This window comes from Salvelinus alpinus, chromosome 18, assembly GCF_045679555.1.
Source record: "Salvelinus alpinus chromosome 18, SLU_Salpinus.1, whole genome shotgun sequence".
NCBI lineage: Eukaryota > Metazoa > Chordata > Actinopteri > Salmoniformes > Salmonidae > Salvelinus > Salvelinus alpinus.
In genome coordinates, this window is record NC_092103.1 from 12,020,352 (window position 1) to 12,046,854 (window position 26,503).

The following is a 26,503-nucleotide window of genomic DNA, read 5'->3' on the forward strand; positions in this document are numbered from 1 at the left end:
TGTCCTATGCCTGTACCCCGCACGTGCCGGGCCAAAGTCACCATCCAGCAAGGACGGGTTGTGCAGGCTCTTAGCTCGACACCTCCAGTGCGCCTCCACGACCCAGTGTATCCGGTGCCTCGGCCAAGGACAAGGCCTCCTGTATGTCTCCCCAGCCTGGTGAGTCCTGTGCCTCGGCCAAGAACTAATCCTCCTGTTTGTCTCCCCAGCCTGGTGAGTCCTGTGCCTGCTCCCAGAGCCAGGCCTCCTGTGTGTCTCTCCAATCCAGTGATGATCCATGGCACGGAGCCTCCAGTGATGATCCATGGCAAGAAGCCTCCAGTGATGATCCATGGCACGAAGCTTCCAGTGATGATCCATGGCAAGAAGCCTCCAGTGATGATCCATGGCAAGAAGCCTCCAGTGATGATCCATGGCACGAAGCCTCCAGTGATGATCCATGGCAAAAAGCCTCCAGTGATGATCCATGGCACGAAGCCTCCAGTGATGATCCATGCACGAAGCCTCCAGGGATGATCCATGGCAAGAAGCCTCCAGGGATGATCCATGGCAAGAAGCCTCCAGTGATGATCCATGGCACGAAGCCTCCAGTGATGATCCATGGCAAGAAGCCTCCAGTGATGATCCATGGCAAGAAGCCTCCAGTGATGATCCATGGCACGAAGCCTCCAGTGATGATCCATGGCACGAAGCCTCCAGTGATGATCCATGGCACGAAGCCTCTAGTGATGATCCATGGCACGAAGCCTTCAGTGATGATCCATGGCACGAAGCCTCCAGTGATGATCCATGGCAAGAAGCCTCCAGTGATGATCCATGGCAAGAAGCCTCCAGTGGTGAGACATGGCACGAAGCCTCCAGCGACGTTCTCCAGTCCGGAGCCTCCAGCGACGTTCTCCAGTCCGGAGCCTCCAGCGACGTTCTCCAGTCAGGAGCCTCCAGCAACGACGGTCTCCAGTCCGGAGCCTCCAGCAACGAAGGTCTCCAGTCCGGAGCCTCCAGCAACGATGGTGCCCAGTCCGGAGCCTCCAGCAACGACGGTGCCCAGTCCGGAGCCTCCAGCAATGAGGGTGCCCAGTCCGGAGCCTACAGCAACGAGGGTGCCCAGTCCGGAGCCTCCAGCAACGAGGGTGCCCAGTCCGGAGCCTCCAGCAGCGAGGGTGCCCAGTCCGGAGCCTCCAGCAATGAGGGTGCCCAGTCCGGGGCCCGCAACGAGGGTCCCTAGTCCGGAGCCCGCTACGAGGGTCCCCAGTCCGGGGTCGGCGGTGAGGGTCCCCGCACCAGAGGTGCCACCAAAGTGGGGTGAGCCAGCGGTGGAGCAGGGTCTGCATCCCGCACCTGAGCCGCCGCCGCGGATAGATGCCCACCCAGACCCTCCCCTATAGGTTTAGGTTTTGCGGCCAGAGTCCGCACCTTTGGGGGGGGGGGGGGGGGTACTGTCACGCCCTGACCTTAGAGATCCCTTTTATGTCTCTATTTTTGTTTGGTCAGGGCGTGAGTTGGGGTGGGCATTCTATATTTTGTGTTTCTATGATTTTCTATTTCTATGTTTTGGCCGGGTATGGTTCTCAATCAGGGACAGCTGTCTATCGTTGTCTTTGATTGGGAACCATACTTAGGTAGCTTTTTTTCCCACCGTTCTTTGTGGGAAGTTAACTTTGTTTGATGGCACATAGCCTTAAGCTTCACTGTTTGTTTTTGTATTGTTTATTGTTTTGTTGGCAACATCTACTATTAAAAGTATGTACGCTCACCACGCTGCACTTTGGTCCTCTTCTTACAACAGCCGTGACACCCAGAGCACGATGCATCATCTTCAGATGAAGAAGAAATCCCCAAAGCTGAAAGAGAGACATTTTTATCAAAGAACAGCAAAATAACATGGTCTTTGTCATCATATGACAGCCAGGGCAGGATGGCAGCACAAGATGTCATAAGGATGACCCCAGGGCCCACAAGACATGCAGTTGCCCATGCCCAGGACATCACCTCAACATTCTACATGTTCATCACACCAGCCATCGAAAAAATCATCCTGGAGATGACAAATTTGGAGGGTTTCCGTAAATATGGAGACAACTGGAAAAGGATGGATGAGATTGACCTGCATGCCTACATAGGGCTGCTAATCTTAGCGGGTGTGTATAGGTCCCGAGGTGAGGCTACATGTAGTCTCTGGGATGCAGAGAGTGGAAAGGCAATTTTCCATGCCACGATGCCACTGAAAGTCTTTCACACTTTCTCAAGAATGCTACGATTTGATAACCGTGAGTCAAGACCTGCAAGACGTGAGAGAGAAACTGGCGGCCATAAGAGAGGTCTGGGAGAAGTGGGTGGAGCGTCTACCATACCTCTACAACTGGGCCTGAGGTAAAAGTGGATAAGCAACTGGTTCCATTCAGAGGTACATTTTTATTTTCACATCTGTAATGTCAGTGATTTTCGCTGTTAATTTTATTATGTATTGCTGTAGTATCATTGATTTATGTGATTGTTTTCAGTGACACTGATACTAATTACTGATAGTAATCGCTTGCAAAAGGTCGCTATCCTTTCCTGGCAGTATATGCCCAGCAAGCCAGCAAAGTATGGCATCAAGATATGGATGGCCTGTGACGCACAATCCAGCTATACTTGAAAGATGCAAGTCTACACAGGGAAGCCGACCAGTGGAGGCCCGGAGATGAGCCAGGGGATGACGGTTGTGCTTAATGTGACAGATGGACTAAGGGGGCACAATGTCACGTGTGACAATTTCTTCACCTCTTATGAACTCAGCCAGCAGCTCCTGAAGAGGAAGATCACCATGGTTGGCACAGTTAGAAAGAACAAGCCTGAGCTCCCTCCTGCACCCCTCACAACAAGGGGGAGAGAGGCCTTCTCATCAAAGTTTGCCTTCACCCCCACCACCACTCTAGTTTCTTACCTCCCAAAGAGGAACAAGAATGTGGTCTTCCTGAGCACACTGCACAAAACAGCTGAGATCAGTGATCGTGAGGACAGGAAGCCAGCCATCATCCAGGACTACAACCACAACAAAGGAGGCATGGACAACCTGGACAAGGTGATTGGAACTTACAGCTGCAAGAGGATGACTGTCACTGGCCCCTGGTCATCTTCCATAACATCATTGATGTGTCCTCATACAATGCCTTCGTGATATGGAACAAGATCAACCCTACCTGGATGCCTGATAAGTGGAACAAGAGGAGGCTGTTCCAGGAGAAGCTGGGAAAGGCACTTGTAACCCCACATATTCAAAGAAGGGAGCGCCTCCCCCGCACAGCAGCCTCTGCAGCGCTTGTGAAAGCTGTTCAGGGGGCTGAATCTTGTCCTGATCCACCTGAGGCTGCAGCTGGGGCAGGCAAGAGGAGGAGATGCCAATTCTGTCCCCCAAAGAAGGACTGCAAAACAAATACTATGTGCTGAGAAATATATCTGCAAAGTTCATGCACACACACACACACACTTGCGTACATGTGCTAATTAGAGTTGATTGATTAATGTTCTTCACATTTTTGTTTTGTATCTATTATCTTATTTTATTCTTATTTATTGTTGTTGTTTATACACCTTGTGGGTGGGGGCAATGGTTTAAAAAATGGGAGAAGACTAGTATTTTGTAGTTGAATTCCTCATTGTACAGTATATAAGAACATATCACTATGTTGCCAAACAAGTTACTGTTTACAAGACTGTTACTGTTTCCCTCTAATAAAATGCATTCAAAACTACTTTCTGCACATTTCTGCTACTTTCTTAGCCTATACAAATGCTATCTCTTGCTAAAAAATGTATGTTTACACCTATGCAGTACCTTTAGCAATAAACAGCTACTTTAGTAAAGAAAACAATTATGACAGGTGTGTTGTAATAAAAATGAGTGGTGTCCACTGATTAAATGCAGTCTTTCTGCATTGTGAAGAGGGAAAAACCAGATATTCACAATGTTTGTGATGAATGACAGGTTATTTCTTCATGAAGGAATAGATTGGGGTTTAAAATTAAATTACGCTGCTTTATTTTAGGAGTTTAGTGAAGGCGGGTCATTTTTTACCCTTAGGACAAGGGGAGTATACAGGATGTTAAGACTACACAAGGGAGTCCACTGCCACCAGGAGTGGCACCTCTGGATGAGCATTTTCCTGTTTGCTTATGGCCGTATACAGCTCATTGAGTGCGGTCACTCCTAGCATTGGTTTGTGTTGTTATATAGACAGCTACAAAGAATACAGACGAAAACTCTCTTGATAAATTGTGTGGTCTACAGCTTATCATGAGATACTCTACCTCAGGCAGCCAAAACCTCGAGACTTCCTTAGATTTCGTGTACCAGCTGTTGTTTACAAATATACATAGACTGTCACCCCTTGTGTTACCAGAGGCTGCTGTTATATCCTGCCAAAAATGTTCAAACCCGGCAGCTGTATGTTATTAATGTCGTCGTTAAGCCACGACTTGGTGAAACATAAGATATTACAGTTTTTAATGTCCCGTTGGTAGGATATACATATTCGTAGTTCGTCTATTTTATTATTGATTGATTGTACGTTGGCTAATAGGACTGATGGTAAAGGTAGATTACCCTCTAGCCATCGGATCCTTACAAGGCACCCGGACCTTCGTCCCTGATACCTCCGTCTCTTTCTCCTGCGAATGGCGGGGATGAGGGCCTTGTCGGGCGTCTGAAGTAAATCTTTCCAATCCTACTCGTTGAAGAAAAAGTATTCCTCCAGTACGTGGTGAGTAATCGCTGTCCTGATATCTAGAAGCTATTTTCGGTCATAAGACATGGTGGCAGAAACATTATGTACAAAATAAGTTACATTTAACGTGAAAAAACATACACGATAGCACATCTGGTTACGTGCTCATAGAATGGCAGCCATCTCCTTCAGTATAATAGTGGCCTATGTGAATAAATGAAGAAAATGCACTCACTAAAGAGTAAAAATATTACAAAAAGCATACGTCAAGAAAAAGTATGGTTATGCATAGACCGCAGCAACTCAAAACTCCACTCAGTCCTTTGAGGCTGCATGAGTGATGTTGTGTCACCAAAGCGGAACACCATCTCCATGTTTCCCTGTTCAGCTGGCGTCCCTGGCTCCCTTGGCTTGCTCTGGGTATCGTTAGTCTGCAGTCAGGAATAGCCTGGGACTGTGTCCACAACGGCTGCATTACGACCTGATGGTTATAGAGCAATGGACTGGGAAGCAGACTCCAGCTAGTCAAACCCTGAGGGGTTCTGTTGTTGTACCCAATGGTGAAGCGCTGCCCATAAACTATGTTGTATTAGTAGTACATACTATAGATATGATAGATGTAGGGGAGACCGGGGACAATTGTAACACTTTTAATTTCTCCCAACAGAAACAAGCTAGAGTGATGAAACTCACACAGTTTATGTCTATTTAGTTGATCTCCCTGCTTGAAAAGTTACATCCAAATATCTCACTATTTGCGCATTTTATGGGAAAGTAGTTTTTTCCACCGGCTATATTTTTCTTATACTGTCTTGAGCGTTAATGTCCAAGAATTCAAAATAGCATCATTTTTATTACTATATGTTGGCTAAATGTTGACATGAATGACGTGTCACTATTGTTGTCTCTTCCTAGGCACGAGTTGTTGTCAAGGCAGCTGGGTTGGAGGCAATTGTATCGCAGTGTTAAAATGACCCTGAGCCAAGCAGCCAAATTATGAAAACAAGTGATTTTAACTTTAAGATTGTATGAATTATACATCAATTATACAAATACTACCTTTAAATAGCCTTGGGGTCCTGGAGAGTTGTAAACAGATATACTCTGGGCATCGTCAGACTATTCAGATGTTTTGAGAGGAACCGAATGACCATGCACAAACATGGGTGTTACTGTATTGGTTATGTACATAGAAGTACCTCTATTTCTCAAAAATCAATTACATACTTCTATGATAATATGATAATTCATAAACATGAGATTTCCACAAAGCAATGTTAGCCTCGACCATTGGCTGCAATGTATACATATAGAGCTCTAAATTGCGGCTTGGTGTGTGAGTAAAAACGGCTCACCGGCAGGAAGACCATGGCTGCCGCCTGACTAAAAGCGGCCTGGTGCTTTGGAGGGGCGCCTGTCTGCCGAGCGTACGTTGCTAACAGGGTTGGGATCTAGCGAGCAAAGTCGTTACTTTGTATTGTTGTTTTGTGTCATCTGTTGTAAGGCTACATATGTATCATCTGAGCTCATCTGTTGTAAGGCTACATTTGTATCATCTGAGCTCATCTGTTGTAAGGCTACATATGTATCATCTGAGCTCATCTGTTGTAAGGCTACATATGTATCATCTGAGCTCATCTGTTGTAAGGCTACATATGTATCATCTGAGCTCATCTGTTGTAAGGCTACATTTGTATCATCTGAGCTCATCTGTTGTAAGGCTACATTTGTATCATCTGAGCTCATCTGTTGTAAGGCTACATTTGTATCATCTGAGCTCATCTGTTGTAAGGCTACATATGTATCATCTGAGCTCATCTGTTGTAAGGCTACATATGTATCATCTGAGCTCATCTGTTGTAAGGCTACATTTGTATCATCTGAGCTCATCTGTTGTAAGGCTACATTTGTATCATCTGAGCTCATCTTTTGTAAGGCTACATATGTATCATCTGAGCTCATCTGTTGTAAGGCTACATTTGTATCATCTGAGCTCATCTGTTGTAAGGCTACATATGTATCATCTGAGCTCATCTGTTGTAAGGCTACATATGTATCATCTGAGCTCATCTGTTGTAAGGCTACATTTGTATCATCTGAGCTCATCTGTTGTAAGGCTACATTTGTATCATCTGAGCTCATCTGTTGTAAGGCTACATTTGTATCATCTGAGCTCATCTGTTGTAAGGCTACATTTGTATCATCTGAGCTCATCTGTTGTAAGGCTACATTTGTATCATCTGAGCTCATCTGTTGTAAGGCTACATTTGTATCACTTGAGCAGCGCACATCGCAAGCATAGTCCAAACATTGTATAATTTCACCTCACCTGTTAATATTCACCTGAGGAAATTCAGCAACTCTTGGAGCATCAGCTCTCTCATCATTGTGTTACAGATAAAGATACTAAAGGGATAGCTCACTCAAATTACAAAATGGTTTCCTTACCCTTGAAGCAGTCTATGGACAAAGTATGACAGCAATCCATGCTTTGGTTTTATTTCCCTGCCAATGTTCCTAAATGCTAATGTTTTAGCATTTGTGAAACAAATCCCATTCAAGTCATGGTACCGATATTAGCAATTTTCGCGCATCATGTCCAAATAATTCGAAAATATCTCAAATTGATTGTGAAGCTCAACAAAGTCACTTATAGATGATTTGAACATGAAGCAGGAAAAATGCTAATATAGGTACCGTGACTTGAATGGGATTTGTGCCACAAATGCCTCCAAAAGTAGGAATAATAAAGGCCTAATGTAGCCTGTAGCTAAATCAAATGTATTCAATCTCGTTTTCTAGTATAAATACTGTTTGGTGTTCCTAACTTTTAAAGGTTGGGAGCACCAGTGATGCCAATGAAAAAAAGTATATGTGTGTAGAGGCCTGGGTGCATCACCATAGTCTCCAGCGGTTGTAGGGTTAGGGCCAGAGTTTGTGCACTGTGCAGTGGTGGAATCACAGTGGTCTGTGAAGCTCAGACGGAGTCTGGATGAATGGGTTGGGGATTGGGCTTCAGAGGGTTGTTCATCAGGGAATGCTGAGGGGAGGACGGCTCATAATAACGTCTGGAACGGAGCGAATGGAATGGCATCAAACACCTGGAAACCATGCGTTCGATGTGTTCGATACCATTCCACCTATTCCGCTCCAGCCATTACCATGAGGCCGTCCTCCCGCAATTAAGGTGACACCAACCTCCTGTGATCTCCACTGGTAGCCAACTCCATAGAGACCTACTGTAGCTAACTCTGCTAAGGCCTTCACTCTGCTGCTGACTCTGACAATGTTAACTGAGACGGAGGAGAAACTCTAATGTGTTCAAGGCCTGGGGTGTAAGAAGATGAACTATAAAGCAATTTTGCTGTCTCAAAAAAGTATGAGGTTTTTGTGAAAGTAGTGCATACATTATGTTGTTTATGTGTTTGTGTGTGCATGCATGCATGTGCGTGTATTACATAAAAGGTCAACATCACTAGAGGCTGAAGTTTTTTTTCTCCTAAGGACTGCATAAAAAAACAAACATACACAGCTACAGGTATAGGTACAGCACAGTACCTTTTGCATGTCCACAATAAGCTATCCCCGCATTCTCTCAAAGCTCTTCCCTTAATACTGAACAGAAGGGACACATCTGGGAGGGTTTGCATGTATCTTTAATAATCATTCCTCATGGCTGAAGAACATTTATATTTATGTGTGTGGCATGCCATGTGGCCACTGCTGTCTCTGCCCAACAGCTGCCACAGTACTACTACTACTACGCCACCATCCTTTTTATAGAGAGACTCCATGGCTGGGATTGCTTTTAGTCTATTTAAATGTTTATATCCTAAGACGTATTTTGACAGGAAGACATAAAGAACAAGTCAAAATGAATGGGTGTCGTGTGCATGTGTGCATGTGTGCATGTGTGCATGTATGCGTGAAGGCATGCATGTCTTAATGTTTATCTCAATACAGTAGGATCTCCATAATCCCTTTTACGTGCAACTTTGAAGCTTGTATGAGAGCTATTGCAGCGAGACAGAATGTCCTTGAGATCCAGTATTGTGAAACACTCTGAGTGTCCGAAACAGAATAAAATGAAACATAAAAAAAATGGAGGAAACCAAAGTGTGTAGTTGAAATAAAATCAAAAGGTTTTATAAGAATATTTTGAAGATAAATACACAACGCAGAGATATAGGATGAGAGGTCAATAATAATAGGGCATTAAACGATCAAGGGGAATTGTGTTTTTTTCTGTAATAAGGGATTAATGCAGAGACATGGGAGGAATGTGTCTTTATATTGAGTCTGAAATAGTATACTTGTTATTTGGCCATTGGCCCAGTTTTATTGCAAGAAATTCTAATTGGTCAACCACAGGCTAGGGCTGGGTTTTAAACTACATTCTGTCCATTTGTTCACAGGAGAGAATCACTGAGAGAGAATCACTGAGGACAGGGGAGCATGAACATCTACCATCTACTTCCAAGCATGATTCGTCTGCTTTGAATAAACCAATTTTCCTCCCCCTGATTTGCTTTGGGATCTGCGTTATTAAAGAATGACATCAACTACTAACAGTTTCTATCATTAGGTTGACATTGACAAAGCGGTTTGGTCTTAAGCATCTCAAACACAAATGAGAAGACGGGGACAAGCAAGTCTGCTGAAATGTAAACAAGGAAGTCAGTAACCTATCTACAGGATGTGGCCGTCTAGCTATGGCTACTGTTTTTACTTTGTTGCGTTCTCCTCTCCCTCAACCTGTGGTCCGGATCTGCATTGTCACTGGAGAGCGATTGACCAATGTGGGAGTGGTGAGATGCATGACCTCGGTCCCTTCACCACGACCCTGATGAGACTGCAGATGAGACTGCATGTGAACCACTTATCAATTATACTGTAACTTGTCTGTGGTGTCCCTGACCCTGAACTGCTGTTGGGCTGTCTGTGCTGACTGGCAAAAGCTTACTGTAACTGTAACACAATGATTCAAATAATTTGGTTACTTCAGAACCCCCACACTGTGGTCCCTGTTGTCCTCTCCCTTCCAGTGTTGCAATATGGGCAGCAGACCAGGGTCAGATACATAATGCTGAATAAAACCAATGGATCTGCCCGAAGAGCAAACTCCAAGCTAAATCAAGCACACATTGAATACAGTATTTGGCATACACTGACTATGTTCAGTATTTGACCCCGGTTTGAGAGGCAGAAAGGAGGTCCAGGAAAGCAGTTCCATGTGGTTCTGGTGTGTGTGGCGTGTGTGTGTGTGTGTCCTAGCGCCGGTGCTATGTGCTTCTGCCCCCACAGGAGCAATTACAGGGGTGAGTCCCAGAGGAGGCTGAGCCTGAGAGCAGCCAAGCCCAGCACAGAGGCCCTCACCCTGGGGAGGAAGAACAAGGACATGCCCTTATATGGGCAACCCTGGAGAACGCCCATAACAGTGACCTGTCCCAACCTAGGAATGGAAGAAAAATGTGGTGGGAAATGTTGATGCCTTTGAGTATTTTGCTTTTCGAAACATGTTGTTTCGAGTCTTGTCCTGGACAGCAATTCTGTCTATTTCAGGACTTCCTTTTAGACTTCCTTTTTGTTTTGCCCTTTACCGTAGACTGTAGTGAACAGCAGTGTATTTGCGTGATACTTTTCCATAAGCAGGTGCTTATCTTTATCGTTGTGTTCATCTTACCCACTGCCTAATGGCTTTTGATAGTAGGCTACTGTACATTATGGAAGTTAACTGAGTGAGTCCCTAAATAGCGACAGCTAAATGTCATGTTTGAATAGATCCCAGAAGTTGAAAATGCTTTAAGCCCTTGCCACGTACTCAGCTATATCTGTCTTTCTGTATACCCTACTGTGCCAGAGTACGTGACTCTCAACCAACTGTTTTCCTCCCCACCATACTTGTTTTACAAATTATCCCTCCGAACGTTCAAAAGTGTTTCATTTACAGAAAATGCCAAACCCACATAACTTAGTTTAACTGCTAACCATAACATTTTGAAAGTTTAAATGCTAAAATGGTGTAGTTGACAGAGACATTTAATTTGTATGTAAACAAGTGATTTGATTGGACTTGATTTCAGCTTTCTGACTTGTGTAGTCATATAGTACCTCATACAGAGTCTTTGGAAGTCATTTTTGATATGTGAATGTATCCCAGAAAATGTAACAGAGGGAATATTACATTTGACCATGACAACTGATATGATTTTGAATAAACCGTACCAATGTTTCAGCTGTAATATTTTCATTGATATATTTGTGCTTCTTTATTCGTCTCATTGATTAAGTTTTCATTACATTGCATATTGTCACATGTACATTACTGTTTCACAGGTAAATTATTTGATTCAAATAATATCGTGTCATCCTAAAGTCATGACCCAAAGCATTGCAAGACTTTGGAGAGCGAATATCCTAATAAATACAATATGCAATTCACAGATATGTTTTCTGGCGTGCTGTTCTAGTAATAAAAAGTAAACTTAGCATGTTAAAGTTTAAGTATAGGAACCTCTGTCCTTTCTTTGGGTTTTAAAGGGTTTTAGATTTTATTTGTTGCTATACTTGTTTCACAAAGTGACTCTTTTCAATGGCTCTGGTTTCTAACAGCGTTTTTTTTTCTTCATTTCCTGACAAGTTTTGCGGATCTCATAAAACGTCTGTTTCAGAGTGTTTATTAAAGTTGAGAGTGGGAGGAAAGCTACAATATAGCTTCCTTCCCTATTCAATACACTCCATCTTGTTTTTTTTATACACTGTAGAGCGAGGGTCCTGGTGATCCTTTATCGCAGGCCATAAACTCAATCAAACGGAGTTGCAAGCCCCTGGCCACCATTGCACCCCCCCTTTAATGCTTTTTGTTTGTTCTGAAGGTTATGTCATACACTGTCCTCAAACAACCATATAAATTATATTGATAATACAGTATCACCAAGCAAAAGGATGCTAGAACTTTGGACATGGTCTGTATCTATGTGGGGACGGGCCAGGGTCACAGTAGCTTCCTAACCTACAGTATACAGTACATGCATGCTGATTGCAAACTTAGACATGGGTTTGAGCAATTACTGGTCTTGTACCACCAGATGTCAATGTTCTTGCCTGTTGCCTACAATATGCACAGTAGACTGTTTACTAATAAGGCCGGGTACGGTAGGGATGTAAGGACCACCAGAGGACAGTATTCACCCGTGTGTGCCTTGGGATTGTTTAGCCCCACTAGAGAGCAGTGTTTGTCCATGTTGTGGGCTCAGTGTCCTATAACCTTCACAACTGCCCTTGTAGCCCTCTTATCTGCCTGACTGCCTCAGAGGTAATCATATTTCAGACTGATCACAGAGCCCCATCTGTGGCTAGGCATGATATGTGCCAGCCCAGCGCACACCAACAGGACTCATAGATACAAATTGCTAAGCAGGTTATACATTGCTGTTGGAGAGAAGATGTTGTTTTAAAAAATATACATTTTACAATCTTTGGTTATTTTGTTGTTTTGTATAATGCAACATTCAGTGTGACTTTTTCATGGTAACTGTAGTTGCATTTCCTCCCTCTTTGTTACTTTCACACCAAATGCTAACTGAGGACGGTGCTGTGTCAGCCATACAGTAGCTCTGAGAGACTGAGTAAAGTCTCCGTAGCAATGTGGCTTCCGCCCTATGTGTAATTATAGGCCCTGCTCTGTGAGATCCGGGGGCTGATCGAAGCAGAGTCAGAGTTACCACCACAACGTTCTATTTCATTGTTTGCATCATTTCTAATCCCCATGTTTTTTTAAAGATGTTTTTTTTTCTCCATACTTTTTAACCTCTACCTTGATTGCAGTAAACTAGTGGACAACAATACTCCTACTGCTACTTATAGCTATTTCACTCACATCTATGGTACCTGTAGTTAAATAATTATACAGAATTATACATATATCCCTAATTTTCTCTTTCTTTAAGTGCTGGATTCAGTTGTTCACGGTTAGGGAAGCATCACATCCCCTCCCCATACCACACACCTCCATCTTTCTTATCTCTTTGTTAACTGAATGTAAATATAGCTCAACTTTCTGTAAAGCTTGATAAGTTGACCATGTTTTAACTTCAGTCATTTCAATTAGAAATGCAGAAAAAAAAGTTGCAAAGCAACGAGAGGAAAAATGGTCAAAGGCCAATTTCTGCCAGTGCTATTCTTAGACAGATACGTGAGATACGTTGGTCTGAATGTTTACATCTTTGAGACTGAACTACTGTAGAGCTGCAAAAGGACTAGCAAAACGTCTGGTGATTGTCGTTGAGGGAAGACAGCTACTGCTGTTCTGCACGCATTCAACTAGCGCAATGAAACAGAACACAGTCTACTGTTTTAGGCAAATGTAGCTATCTATGTATTTCCAGACAATTGGAAGTACAGTAGATGGAATACTGTAGTACGGAGCATCTTGAACAGTTAGCATATGCTCTGGTCATGAATTAGTCATCACAGGTTTGCCAGTAACTACACTTCTGTTTAGTTTCTCGGCTCTCACTTAACCATAGTGGTTGGTATAACTTACAGTACATCCAATGTAACAGCAGAGAGATGGCCCGGTGGCAGTTCACATCCTGTAGTGGTTAAGTTTGTGACTTGTTCATAATGAATACTTTGTGTTACTACCCTTAGCAATGCCTAAGACAAACCTGTACATCTTGAAAGCTTGAATTTGACCTTTGTTTGCACAATGTGCAAGCATCTGTATGTTTCCATGCACAAACTAACCACAGGGTAAACTACCCTAAAGACACCAGCATGCTCGGGTTTAGGGTCACAGTATGTATTAGAAGAAGTGTAAAGGGTGGGTGTCCCAACTGCCCAGGTGGAATTATGTCTGTCTGTGTGACATCCTACACCTGTGTTGGGGGTTACCCTGGGCGTCGGGTGTGGGGCTACACCAGTGCCATGATTACTGTATATACAATTGAAGTCGGAAGTTTACAAACACTTTGGTTGGAGTCATTAAAACTCGTTTTTCAACCACTCCACAAATTTCTTGTTAACAAACTATGGTTTTGGCAAGTCGGTTAGGGCATCTACTTTGTGCATGACACAAGTAATTTGTCCAACAAATGTTTACAGACAGATTATTTCACTTATAATTCATTGTCTCACAGTTCCAGTGGGTCAGAAGTGTACATACACTAAGTTGACTGTGCCTTTAAACAACTTGTAAAATTCCAGAAAATTATGTCATGGCTTTAGAAGCTTCTGATAGGCGAATTGACATCATCTGAGTCAATTGGAGGTGTACTTGTGGATGTATTTCAAGGCCTACCTTTAAACTCAGTGCCACGTTGCTTGACATAAAGAGAAAATCAAAAGAAATCAACCAAGACCTCAGAAAGAATTTTGTAGACCTCCACAAGTCTGGGAGCAATTTCCAAACGCCTGAAGGTACCACGTTCATCTGTACAAACAATACTACGCAAGTATAAACACTATGGGACCACGCAGCCGTCATACCGCTCAGGAAGGAGACACATTCTGTCTCCTAGAGATGAACGTACTTTGGTGCGAAAAGTGCAAATCAATCCCAGAACAACAGCAAAGGACCTTGTGAAGATGCTGGAGGAAACAGGTACAAAAGTATCTATATTCATAGTAAAAATAGTCCTATATTGACATAACCTGAAAGGCCGCCCAGCAAGGAAGAAGCCACTGCTCCAAAACCGCCATAAAAAAAGCCAGACTATGGTTTACAACTGCACATGGGGACAAAGATCATACTTTTTGGAGAAATGTCCTCTGGTCTGATGAAACAAAAATAGAACAGTTTGGCCATAATGACCATCGTTATGTTTGGAGGAAAAATGTGGAGGCTTGCAAGCCGAAGAACACCATCCCAACCGTGAAGCACGGGGGTGGCAGCGTCATGTTGTGGGGGTGCTTTGCTGCAGGAGGGACTGGTGCACTTCACAAAATAGATGGGATCATGAGGCAGGAAAATTATGTGGATATATTGAAGCAACATCTCAAGACATCAGTCAGGAAGTTAAAGCTTGGTCGCAAATGGGTCTTCCAAATGGACAATGACCCCAAGCATACTTCCAAAGTTGTGGCAAAATGGCTTAAGGGTAACAAAGTCAAGGTATTGGAGTGGCCATCAAAAGCCCTGACCTCAATCCTATAGAAAATGTGTGGGCAGAACTGAAAAAGCGTGTGCGGGCAAGTAGGCCTACAAACCTGACTCAGTTACACCAGTTCTGTCAGGAGGAATGGGCCAAAATTCACCCAACTTATTGTGGGAAGCTTGTGGAAGGCTACCTGAAACATTTGACCCAAGTTAAACAATTATTAAGCAATGCTACCAAATACTAATTGAGTGTATGTAAACTTCTGACCCACTGGGAATGGGATTAAAGAAATAAAAGCTGAAATAAATAATTCTGTCTACTATTATTCTGACATTTCACATTCTTAAAATAAAGTGGTGATCCTAACTGACCTAAGACAGGGAATTTTTACTAGGATTAAATGTCAGGATTTGTGAAACTGAGTTTAAATGTATTTGGCTAAGGTGTATGTAAACTTCTGACTTCAACTGTATGTGATAACCTTTGTTTGCTTGTAATGTGCAATGATGGAAAAGTACTGGGTAAATGGAGTTGTACTGCTTTAGTTCTCAGGCTGAGAATGGTCTGCACCTGCTGATAGTCACACAGGCTCAAGGTCGAGATAGTAGAGTGAGAAACCACAATCTAGACATGTTTTTCTCATTTTACACACTTTGTATCTAGTCCAATGCAACAATGTTAAGGAATGATTGACGGTAAGTTGTCCACACCAACTAGTATAAGGAGGGTTGTCTCCTGTTTAGCCACACAGATGTTTACTACAGACTACTGTGGTATTCTGTATGTGAATCTCTGTCTGCAATTGCATTGTATTACTAAAGACTTTCATACCAAGGTTCCTGTGTCTGTGTCATCTATCTGGAAGACTGATTGTTAAAGGAAATTTACATCACGCCATGCAAAGGACCACCCAACATTTGGCGAGCTTGCTAGGAGTGAGTGACCACTGCGTCTGGATTATCTTCGTCCCGCTGTGCAGCGCATCAAATTATAAGGTAAGCAGACGCCTGTTAAACCAAAAGTCTGAAATGAGAAATAGCACCGTGTGGTTGATGACTCATTCCAGTACGTAAGTGGCACCTCACTCATAGGGTTGATAATTACAGGAACAGTCAATGCCTACATTTATGTACAAGCCCATAATAGGATGTATATGATAAATGACCCAGAACCCCAGGTGTAATAGTCAGAAATTAGTGAGGGTCTAATGGAACCTTGTGTGAGGAACTTGGTTATAGATTAGGATGAACTGGATTTAGACACTGGATTTATGTATGGTGTTCTTACCTGAGGGAAGACACTGGTTTTATGTATGGTGCTCTTACCTGAGGGAATGCATTGGTTTTATTTTGATTTGTGTATAATTGGTGGGATTATAGATTTGGTGTGGGACAATTGTTGTATGAGTTGAGTGTATTGATAACAGTGAGTGGATATATGCTAGTCAATATCAAGAATTTCTATGTACTGAAATAAATCTAGACTGGTATAGACAACAAGTCTCTAAGACTAGTACAAGAAGGGATACATTAGTGAGTTGCGTATTGGGAAAGACATGTTGTGAGTTTACTCTTTAGAACTGGGTTGGGTATATCATCCTATGTTAGGTTCTACTACCCGTATACGGGGATAGAACTGGGTTGGGTATATCATCCTATGTTAGGTTCTACTACCCGTATACGGGGATAGAACTGGGTTGGGTATATCATCCTATGTTAGGTTCTACTACCCGTATACGGGGTTAGAACTGGGTTGGGTATATCATCCTATGTTAGGTTCTACTACCCGTATACGGGGATAGAACTGGGTTGGGTATATCATCCTATGTTAGGTTCTACTACCCGTATACGGGGATAGAACTGGGTTGGGTATATCATCCTATGTTAGGTTCTACTACCCGTATACGGGGATAGAACTGGGTTGGGTATATCATCCTATGTTAGGTTCTACTACCCGTATACGGGGATAGAACTGGGTTGGGTATATCATCCTATGTTAGGTTCTACTACCCGTATACGGGGATAGAACTGGGTTGGGTATATCATCCTATGTTAGGTTCTACTACCCGTATACGGGGATAGAACTGGGTTGGGTATATCATCCTATGTTAGGTTCTACTACCCGTATACGGGGTTAGAACTGGGTTGGGTATATCATCCTATGTTAGGTTCTACTACCCGTATACGGGGATAGAACTGGGTTGGGTATATCATCCTATGTTAGGTTCTACTACCCGTATACGGGGATAGAACTGGGTTGGGTATATCATCCTATGTTAGGTTCTACTACCCGTATACGGGGATAGAACTGGGTTGGGTATATCATCCTATGTTAGGTTCTACTACCCGTATACGGGGATAGAACTGGGTTGGGTATATCATCCTATGTTAGGTTCTACTACCCGTATACGGGGATAGAACTGGGTTGGGTATATCATCCTATGTTAGGTTCTACTACCCGTATACGGGGATAGAACTGGGTTGGGTATATCATCCTATGTTAGGTTCTACTACCCGTATACGGGGATAGAACTGGGTTGGGTATATCATCCTATGTTAGGTTCTACTACCCGTATACGGGGATAGAACTGGGTTGGGTATATCATCCTATGTTAGGTTCTACTACCCGTATACGGGGATAGAACTGGGTTGGGTATATCATCCTATGTTAGGTTCTACTACCCGTATACGGGGATAGAACTGGGTTGGGTATATCATCCTATGTTAGGTTCTACTACCCGTATACGGGGATAGAACTGGGTTGGGTATATCATCCTATGTTAGGTTCTACTACCCGTATACGGGGATAGAACTGGGTTGGGTATATCATCCTATGTTAGGTTCTACTACCCGTATACGGGGTTAGAACTGGGTTGGGTATATCATCCTATGTTAGGTTCTACTACCCGTATACGGGGTTAGAACTGGGTTGGGTATATCATCCTATGTTAGGTTCTACTACCCGTATACGGGGATAGAACTGGGTTGGGTATATCATCCTATGTTAGGTTCTACTACCCGTATACGGGGATAGAACTGGGTTGGGTATATCATCCTATGTTAGGTTCTACTACCCGTATACGGGGATAGAACTGGGTTGGGTATATCATCCTATGTTAGGTTCTACTACCCGTATACGGGGATAGAACTGGGTTGGGTATATCATCCTATGTTAGGTTCTACTACCCGTATACGGGGATAGAACTGGGTTGGGTATATCATCCTATGTTAGGTTCTACTACCCGTATACGGGGATAGAACTGGGTTGGGTATATCATCCTATGTTAGGTTCTACTACCCGTATACGGGGATAGAACTGGGTTGGGTATATCATCCTATGTTAGGTTCTACTACCCGTATACGGGGATAGAACTGGGTTGGGTATATCATCCTATGTTAGGTTCTACTACCCGTATACGGGGATAGAACTGGGTTGGGTATATCATCCTATGTTAGGTTCTACTACCCGTATACGGGGATAGAACTGGGTTGGGTATATCATCCTATGTTAGGTTCTACTACCCGTATACGGGGATAGAACTGGGTTGGGTATATCATCCTATGTTAGGTTCTACTACCCGTATACGGGGATAGAACTGGGTTGGGTATATCATCCTATGTTAGGTTCTACTACCCGTATACGGGGTTAGAACTGGGTTGGGTATATCATCCTATGTTAGGTTCTACTACCCGTATACGGGGATAGAACTGGGTTGGGTATATCATCCTATGTTAGGTTCTACTACCCGTATACGGGGATAGAACTGGGTTGGGTATATCATCCTATGTTAGGTTCTACTACCCGTATACGGGGATAGAACTGGGTTGGGTATATCATCCTATGTTAGGTTCTACTACCCGTATACGGGGATAGAACTGGGTTGGGTATATCATCCTATGTTAGGTTCTACTACCCGTATACGGGGATAGAACTGGGTTGGGTATATCATCCTATGTTAGGTTCTACTACCCGTATACGGGGTTAGAACTGGGTTGGGTATATCATCCTATGTTAGGTTCTACTACCCGTATACGGGGATAGAACTGGGTTGGGTATATCATCCTATGTTAGGTTCTACTACCCGTATACGGGGATAGAACTGGGTTGGGTATATCATCCTATGTTAGGTTCTACTACCCGTATACGGGGATAGAACTGGGTTGGGTATATCATCCTATGTTAGGTTCTACTACCCGTATACGGGGATAGAACTGGGTTGGGTATATCATCCTATGTTAGGTTCTACTACCCGTATACGGGGATAGAACTGGGTTGGGTATATCATCCTATGTTAGGTTCTACTACCCGTATACGGGGATAGAACTGGGTTGGGTATATCATCCTATGTTAGGTTCTACTACCCGTATACGGGGATAGAACTGGGTTGGGTATATCATCCTATGTTAGGTTCTACTACCCGTATACGGGGATAGAACTGGGTTGGGTATATCATCCTATGTTAGGTTCTACTACCCGTATACGGGGTTAGAACTGGGTTGGGTATATCATCCTATGTTAGGTTCTACTACCCGTATACGGGGATAGAACTGGGTTGGGTATATCATCCTATGTTAGGTTCTACTACCCGTATACGGGGATAGAACTGGGTTGGGTATATCATCCTATGTTAGGTTCTACTACCCGTATACGGGGATAGAACTGGGTTGGGTATATCATCCTATGTTAGGTTCTACTACCCGTATACGGGGATAGAACTGGGTTGGGTATATCATCCTATGTTAGGTTCTACTACCTGTATACGGGGATAGAACTGGGTTGGGTATATCATCCTATGTTAGGTTCTACTACCCGTATACGGGGATAGAACTGGGTTGGGTATATCATCCTATGTTAGGTTCTACTACCCGTATACGGGGATAGAACTGGGTTGGGTATATCATCCTATGTTAGGTTCTACTACCCGTATACGGGGATAGAACTGGGTTGGGTATATCATCCTATGTTAGGTTCTACTACCCGTATACGGGGATAGAACTGGGTTGGGTATATCATCCTATGTTAGGTTCTACTACCCGTATACGGGGATAGAACTGGGTTGGGTATATCATCCTATGTTAGGTTCTACTACCCGTATACGGGGATAGAACTGGGTTGGGTATATCATCCTATGTTAGGTTCTACTACCCGTATACAGGGATAGAACTGGGGTTTTCTACAGTACCATACAGATAAGTCACTCAGTCCACATTACATAGAACCTGATTAAAACAAAATCACGGGGCACCATGACAGATTCAACCAAAGGCAGTGCAGAGACAGTGGGTCCCACACCAATAAAGGCTGGGCCTGACCTCTCTAACACTGGCCTGACCTCTCTGACACTACCCTGACCTCTCTGACACTGGCCGGACCTCTCTGACACTGGCCTGACCTCTCTAACACTGGCCTGACCTCTCTGACACTACCCTGACCTCTCTGACACTACCCTGACCTCTCTGACACTGGCCGGACCTCTCTGACACTACCCTGACCTCTCTGACACTGGCCTGACCTCTCTGACACTACCCTGACCTCTCTAACACTGGCCTGACCTCTCTAACACTGGCCTGACCTCTCTGACACTACCCTGACCTCTCTGACACTGGCCGGACCTCTCTGACACTGGCCTGACCTCTCTGTCACTGGCCTGACCTCTCTAACACTGGCCTGACATCTCTGTCACTGGCCTGACCTCTCTAACACTGGCCTAACCTCTCTGTCACTGGCCTGACCGCTCTAACACTGGCCTGACTTCTCTGTCACTGGCCTGACCTCTCTAACACTGGCCTGACCTCTCTGTCACTGGCCTGACCTCTCTAACACTGCCCTGACTGATGCTGACTTGGAGATTTCCGTTGACGGTTCTGCATATATAGATCAAACTACAGGGAAGAAACATGCAGGGTTTGGTATTGTGACTGTTGATAGAACCACTCACATACAACAACCATTACCTGATACTTTCTCAGCTCAACAGGCTGAACTTTTGGCACTAACCACTTCCTGTAAAATGGGAGAATGGAAAAGGATTACTATTTTCTCTGATTCTGCTTATGCAATAGGGGTTTGTCTCTCCTGGTGTGGTGTCTGGAGGAGTAGGTGTTTTCACAATGCTTGTGTAAGTCCTATTTGTAATGGAACTATGGTTTTAGATCTCTTGGAGGCTATGATGCTGCCCTCTGCTTTGGCTATTGTGAAGGTTGCTGCTCACACGGGGGGGAAAGATTTTGTGAGTATGGGTAACGCCATGGCAGATGAGGCTGCTAAATTGGCTGCCTCAAAGTGTCATAGTCACTCCATGTTCTTCTCTGCTACTGTTGGGAAAGACACTGATGATTTGTCATCTAAACAGGCTTTGGATGTTGGTTCTTATTTGATATGGCAACAGTAGGGTTGTAAACTTGACCCCGTTTCTAAAATTTGGAGACAGACCGTGTCTGCCAGCTTGTCTTATCGCCTCTGTTTGCCAAGTGGCCCATGGTATGGCCCGTTTGTCAAGGGGGGATATGATAGAGGCAATTTCTTTGGATTGGTTTTGTCCAAATTTGATTCAGCATGTGAAACAGTTTCTGTTTCGATGTGCTACGTGCATGCAATTTAACATTGCCAAAGGAACACCTCTGAAACCAGGTCATTTCACCTACGCCAAGACGACCATTTGTCCATCTTGCCATGAATTTTACAGATCTTGTAGGAAGAAAAGAAAGGAAAAGGTACTGTTTAGTCCTTACTGACAGGTTCACCAGGTGGGTGGAGGCATTTCCCACACACTGTGATGCTAAGACAGTAGCAAAGCTACCTGTGAGGGAGATAATACCTAGATTTGGTGTTCTTGAGGTTTTATCTGCAGACAATGGTACTCAATTCACTGGTGATGCAGTGAAGCCAGGTAGCCATAATGATGGGAGTGGACCAGAAGTTTGTGTCCATCTACCACCCCCAGAGTAATGGGGTTACCAAGAGAGCTAACCAATCCATTAAACAAGGGTTAGCTAAGGCATGCCACTCCACCAAGAAATCTTGGGTGGATTGTTTACCACTGGTGTTAATGAAAATGCACAGTAGTGTTAATAATGGCCTGGGGTGTACACCACATGAAATGTTGACAGGAAGACACACACAGACCCACACACAGACCCATGACTGACAGACAAATAGACCTCACTCTAGCTGAAGTAGAACACTTGGAGTACATGAAAGAGCTACCTACTATTGTCAGATCTCTCCACTCTCACACTAGGAAAACTCAGGAGGAGGTACCAGGTGAGGACCCCGACTACCTGCCTGTGGAGGTTGGAGACGGGGTCAAAATCCGGGTCCACAAGAGAAAATGGAACCAGCCAAGATGGAAGGGGCCATTCAAGGTAACCATGGCAACACCAATGGCGGTCAGAGTCCAGGAAAGGTTCGGCTGGCACCACCTGTCGCACTGCCAGAAGGTGTTCAGCCCACAGGAGATGATGGAGCCAGACACAGCCTGAAACAAGAGGCAGAAGCAGATGTGAGTCGAGACCAAAGACTTGAAAAAGATGAAGGGCCAGACCAAAGCCCTGAAGAACTAACTGTTTTACATGATCAGCAAGGTTATGTTGTAAATAAACAAAACCTTAGGGGGTATAAGAGAGAGAAGACGACAGCATGTGGTCGTTGGTGGTTGACTGTGTTGGCTCTATCCACGCTACTTGTTTGTGTGGGTGAAGCCGGCCCTGTCAACACATGGGTAAAGTTTGTTCGAGACTTAAGTAGAAAAGTGTCCCCAAACGGGACTGCGGTGTTAATTTTGTCTAAACCCAAATCCATGAGTGAGTTGTTTGGTTCAATGAGTAGACCAATGGCAGAGACAGATCAGGCCTGTGGACCAAAATCCTGCTTGATATGTCTAAGCTCTCTAATACTCTCAACCCTAGTGACGAGTGTTCTGTCCAGGATGGGTAAATGGTTCACTGGGAAATTTGGAAATGTTAAGGGCCAGATTTGAATGGGTATCTTATCATTTGTAGTTCCTGCGTTGATAGGCTTTCGTTGTGTTTAGATTTTCTGTTGTCGTGGTAAATGGGCAGTGAAGAAGACCATGCCTGGTTTAATGGTATTAGCTTTGCCTGCCTCCTATGATGAATACTATGAATCCACTGGTGTTGACCCCAACTATGACCCTCTCGCTGCCCAACTGACCGAGAGGATGATTACTATACTCCCTATATGTGAATGGTTAAAGTTCCAGATGTCTAACGTCGATTTCTGTACATGGTTATATGAGACTAGGTAGTCTCAAAGGAGGGAATGTTGAGGGTTACCCTGGGGGTCGGGTGTGGGGCAACACCAATGCCATGATTATTGTATATATGTGATAACCTTTGTATGCTTGCAATGCGCAATGATGGAAAAGTACTGGGTAAATGGAGATGTACTGCTTTAGAATTGTCTGCACCTGCTGATAGTCACACAGGCTCAAGGTTGAGATAGTAGAGTGAGAAACCACAGTCTAGACATGTTTTTCTCAATGTTAAGGAATGATTGACGGTAAGTTGTCCACACCAACTAGTATAAGGAGGGTTGTCTCCTGTGTAGCCACACAGATGTTTACTACAGACTACTGAGGTATTCTGTATGTGAATCTCTGTCTGCAATTGCATTGTATTACTAAAGACTTTCATACCAAGGTTCCTGTGTCTGTGTCATCTATCTGGAAGACTGATTGTTAAAGGAAACTTACATCACCCCGTGCAAAGGACCACCTAACACCTGCCAGAATGACCTTCATTCGGTCTAATTCAGTAGAAAAATAGCATAATTCAGTATAACACCAGCATAACTATCACAGTGTGTCCTAAAAACAAAGCTTTTAACAGAGTTAAAGTGGCTGAGTGGAATGACAACCACAAAAGCAAGCTCTTCGCTCATCTTGTATCATCCTCAGGAAGGGCAATCAAAATGAATTAAAGCTCATGGAATAACAATACTAGAAGGGAAGGTATTATTTTTAAAACTCACAATAAAATGAAACGCAATTAAGTTGGGCCATATAGCCTCCCGGGTGGCGCAGTGGTCTAGAGCACTGCATCGCAGTGCTATGCTGCGCCACCAGAGTCTGGGTTCGCGCCCAGGCTCTGTCGCAGCCGGCCGCGACCGGGAGGTCCGTGGGGCGACGCACAATTGGCTTAGCGTCGTCCGGGTTAGGGAGGGTTTGGCCGGTAGGGATATCCTTGTCTCATCGCGCTCCAGCGACTCCTGTGGCGGGCCGGGCGCAGTGCGCGCTAACCGAGGGGGGCGGGTGCACGGTGTTTCCTCCGACACATTGGTGCGGCTGGCTTCCGGGTTGGAGGCGCGCTGTGTTAAGAAGCAGTGCGGCTTGGTTGGGTTGTGCTTCGGAGGACGCATGACTTTCGACCTTCGTCTCTCCCGAGCCCGTACGGGAGTTGTAGCGATGAGACAAGATAGTAATTACTAGCGATTGGATACCACGAAAAATTGGGGAGAAAAGGGGATAAAATTTAAAAAATTAAAAATTAAAAAATTTAAAAAAGAAATAAAAAATTAAAATACTAAAAAAGTTGGGCCATATAAGTCAATCTTACAAGAAGGAGGAAAGTGATTTAAACACAAAACAATAGCCTGAGAATTTAGGTGAAAAAAGATTGCTTAAAACTTCTTATGGCTGCAATCCCGTTAACGGGATCGATATGACAACAGCCAGTGAAATTGCAGGGCGCCAAATTCAAACAACAGAAATCTCATAATTAAAATTCCCTTAAACATACATATATCTTATACCATTTTAAAGGTAATCTTGTTGTTAATCCCACCAAAGTGTCCGATTTCAAATAGGCTTTTCAGCGAAAGCAACACAAACGATTATGTTAGGTCACCGCGAAATCACAGACAAACATAGTCATTTTCCCAGCCAAAGACAGGAGTCACAAAAAGGAGAAATAGAGATAAAATTAATCACTAACCTTTGATGATCTTCATCAGATGACACTCATAGGAATTCATGTTACACAATACATATATGTTTTGTTCGATAAAGTTAATATTTATATCCACAAACCTCAGTTTACATTGGCGCCATGTTCAGAAATGCCTCCAAAATATCCTGAGAAATTGCAGAGAGCCACGTCAAATAACATAAATACTCATAAACTTTGATGAAAGATACATGTTTTACATAGAATTAAAGATACACTTGTTCTTAATGCAACCGCTGTTTCAGATTTCAAAAAGCTTTACGCCAAAAGTACAATATTCAATAATCTGAGAACAGCGTTCAGCCACAAAAGCAAGCCATACAGTTACTGCCAAATTGTGCAGTCAACAAAACTCATAAAAAGCATTATAAATCTTCACTTACCTTTGCTGATCTTCGTCGGAATGCACTCCCAGGACTCCCACTTCCACAAGAAATGTTTGTTTTGTTCGGTAATGTCCATCATTTATGTCCAAATAGCTATTTTTGTTAGCGTGTTTGGTAAACAAATCCAACGTCAGGAAGCGCGTTCACTAAAAGCTGACGAAATGTCAAAAAGTTCCGTAACAGTCAGTAGAAACATGTCAAACGATGTATTGAATCAATTAGAATGTTTTTAACATAAATCTTGAATAACGTTCCAACCGGAGAATTGCATTGACTTCAGATGAGCGATGGAACAGAGCTCCCTCTCATGTGAACGCGCATGGTCAGAGCATGGTCAGGTCATGGCAGACCTGACTAATTCCCCTCTCATTCGGCCCCCATTCACAGTAGAGGCATCAGACAAGGTTCTACAGACTGTTGACATCTAGTGGAAGCCGTAGGAAGTGCAAACTCATCCATATCTCACTGTGAATTCAATAGGATCTTGGTTGAAAATCGACCAGCCTCAGAATTCCAACTTCCTGTTTGGATTTTTTCTCAGGTTTTTGCCTGCCATATGAGTTCTGTTATACTCACAGACATCATTCAAACAGTTTTAGAAACTTCAGAGTGTTTTCTATCCAATACGAATAATAATATGCTTATATTAGCAACTGGGACTGAAGAGCAGGCAGTTTACTATGGGCACCTCTGGGCACCTTTCATCCAAGCTACTCAATACTGCCTCTGCAGCCATAAGAAGTTAACTTAATACATTAGTGAGATCGTGGGTGTTTATTTGATGAACAGATACAATTATTCTGTCATAACTTAACATCTTAAATTGAGAATTCCTATTCTCAGATATTACTTCAAGACCGTGGTTGAGATACTTATGCAAACGAGCTGCTTAGAGGCTGAAGCGTGTTATTTTGGGCCACCACCTCTGCACTCTCTACAGTCCACTGATGTTCCAGCTTTCTACATGACCAACTTAAACCTACTCTTTAAAAGCCACAGTAGGCCTACAGTGCCCACACACAGAGCATTTCAGTCATGGGAGCATTTCAGTCATGGGAGCATTTCAGACATGGGAGCATTTCAGTCATGGGAGAATTTCAGACATGGGAGCATTTCAGTCATGGGAGAATTTCAGTCATGGGAGAATTTCAGACATGGGAGCATTTCAGTCATGGGAGCATTTCATACATGGGAGAATTTCAGTCATGGGAGAATGTCATACATGGGAGCATTTCAGTCATGGGAGCATTTCATACATGGGAGAATTTCAGTCATGGGAGAATTTCATACATGGGAGCATTTCAGACATGGGAGCATTTCAGACATGGGATTGTGAAGGGTCAGGC

The 26,503-nt window shown here is 43.7% G+C and overlaps 1 pseudogene; it reads left to right on the plus strand.

The window, feature by feature from the left end:
* The first annotated feature begins 1,184 nt into the window (after nt 1–1,184).
* LOC139544626 (piggyBac transposable element-derived protein 4-like) lies at nt 1,185–22,287 on the plus strand (annotated as a pseudogene).
* Nucleotides 22,288–26,503: the final 4,216 nt, after the last annotated feature.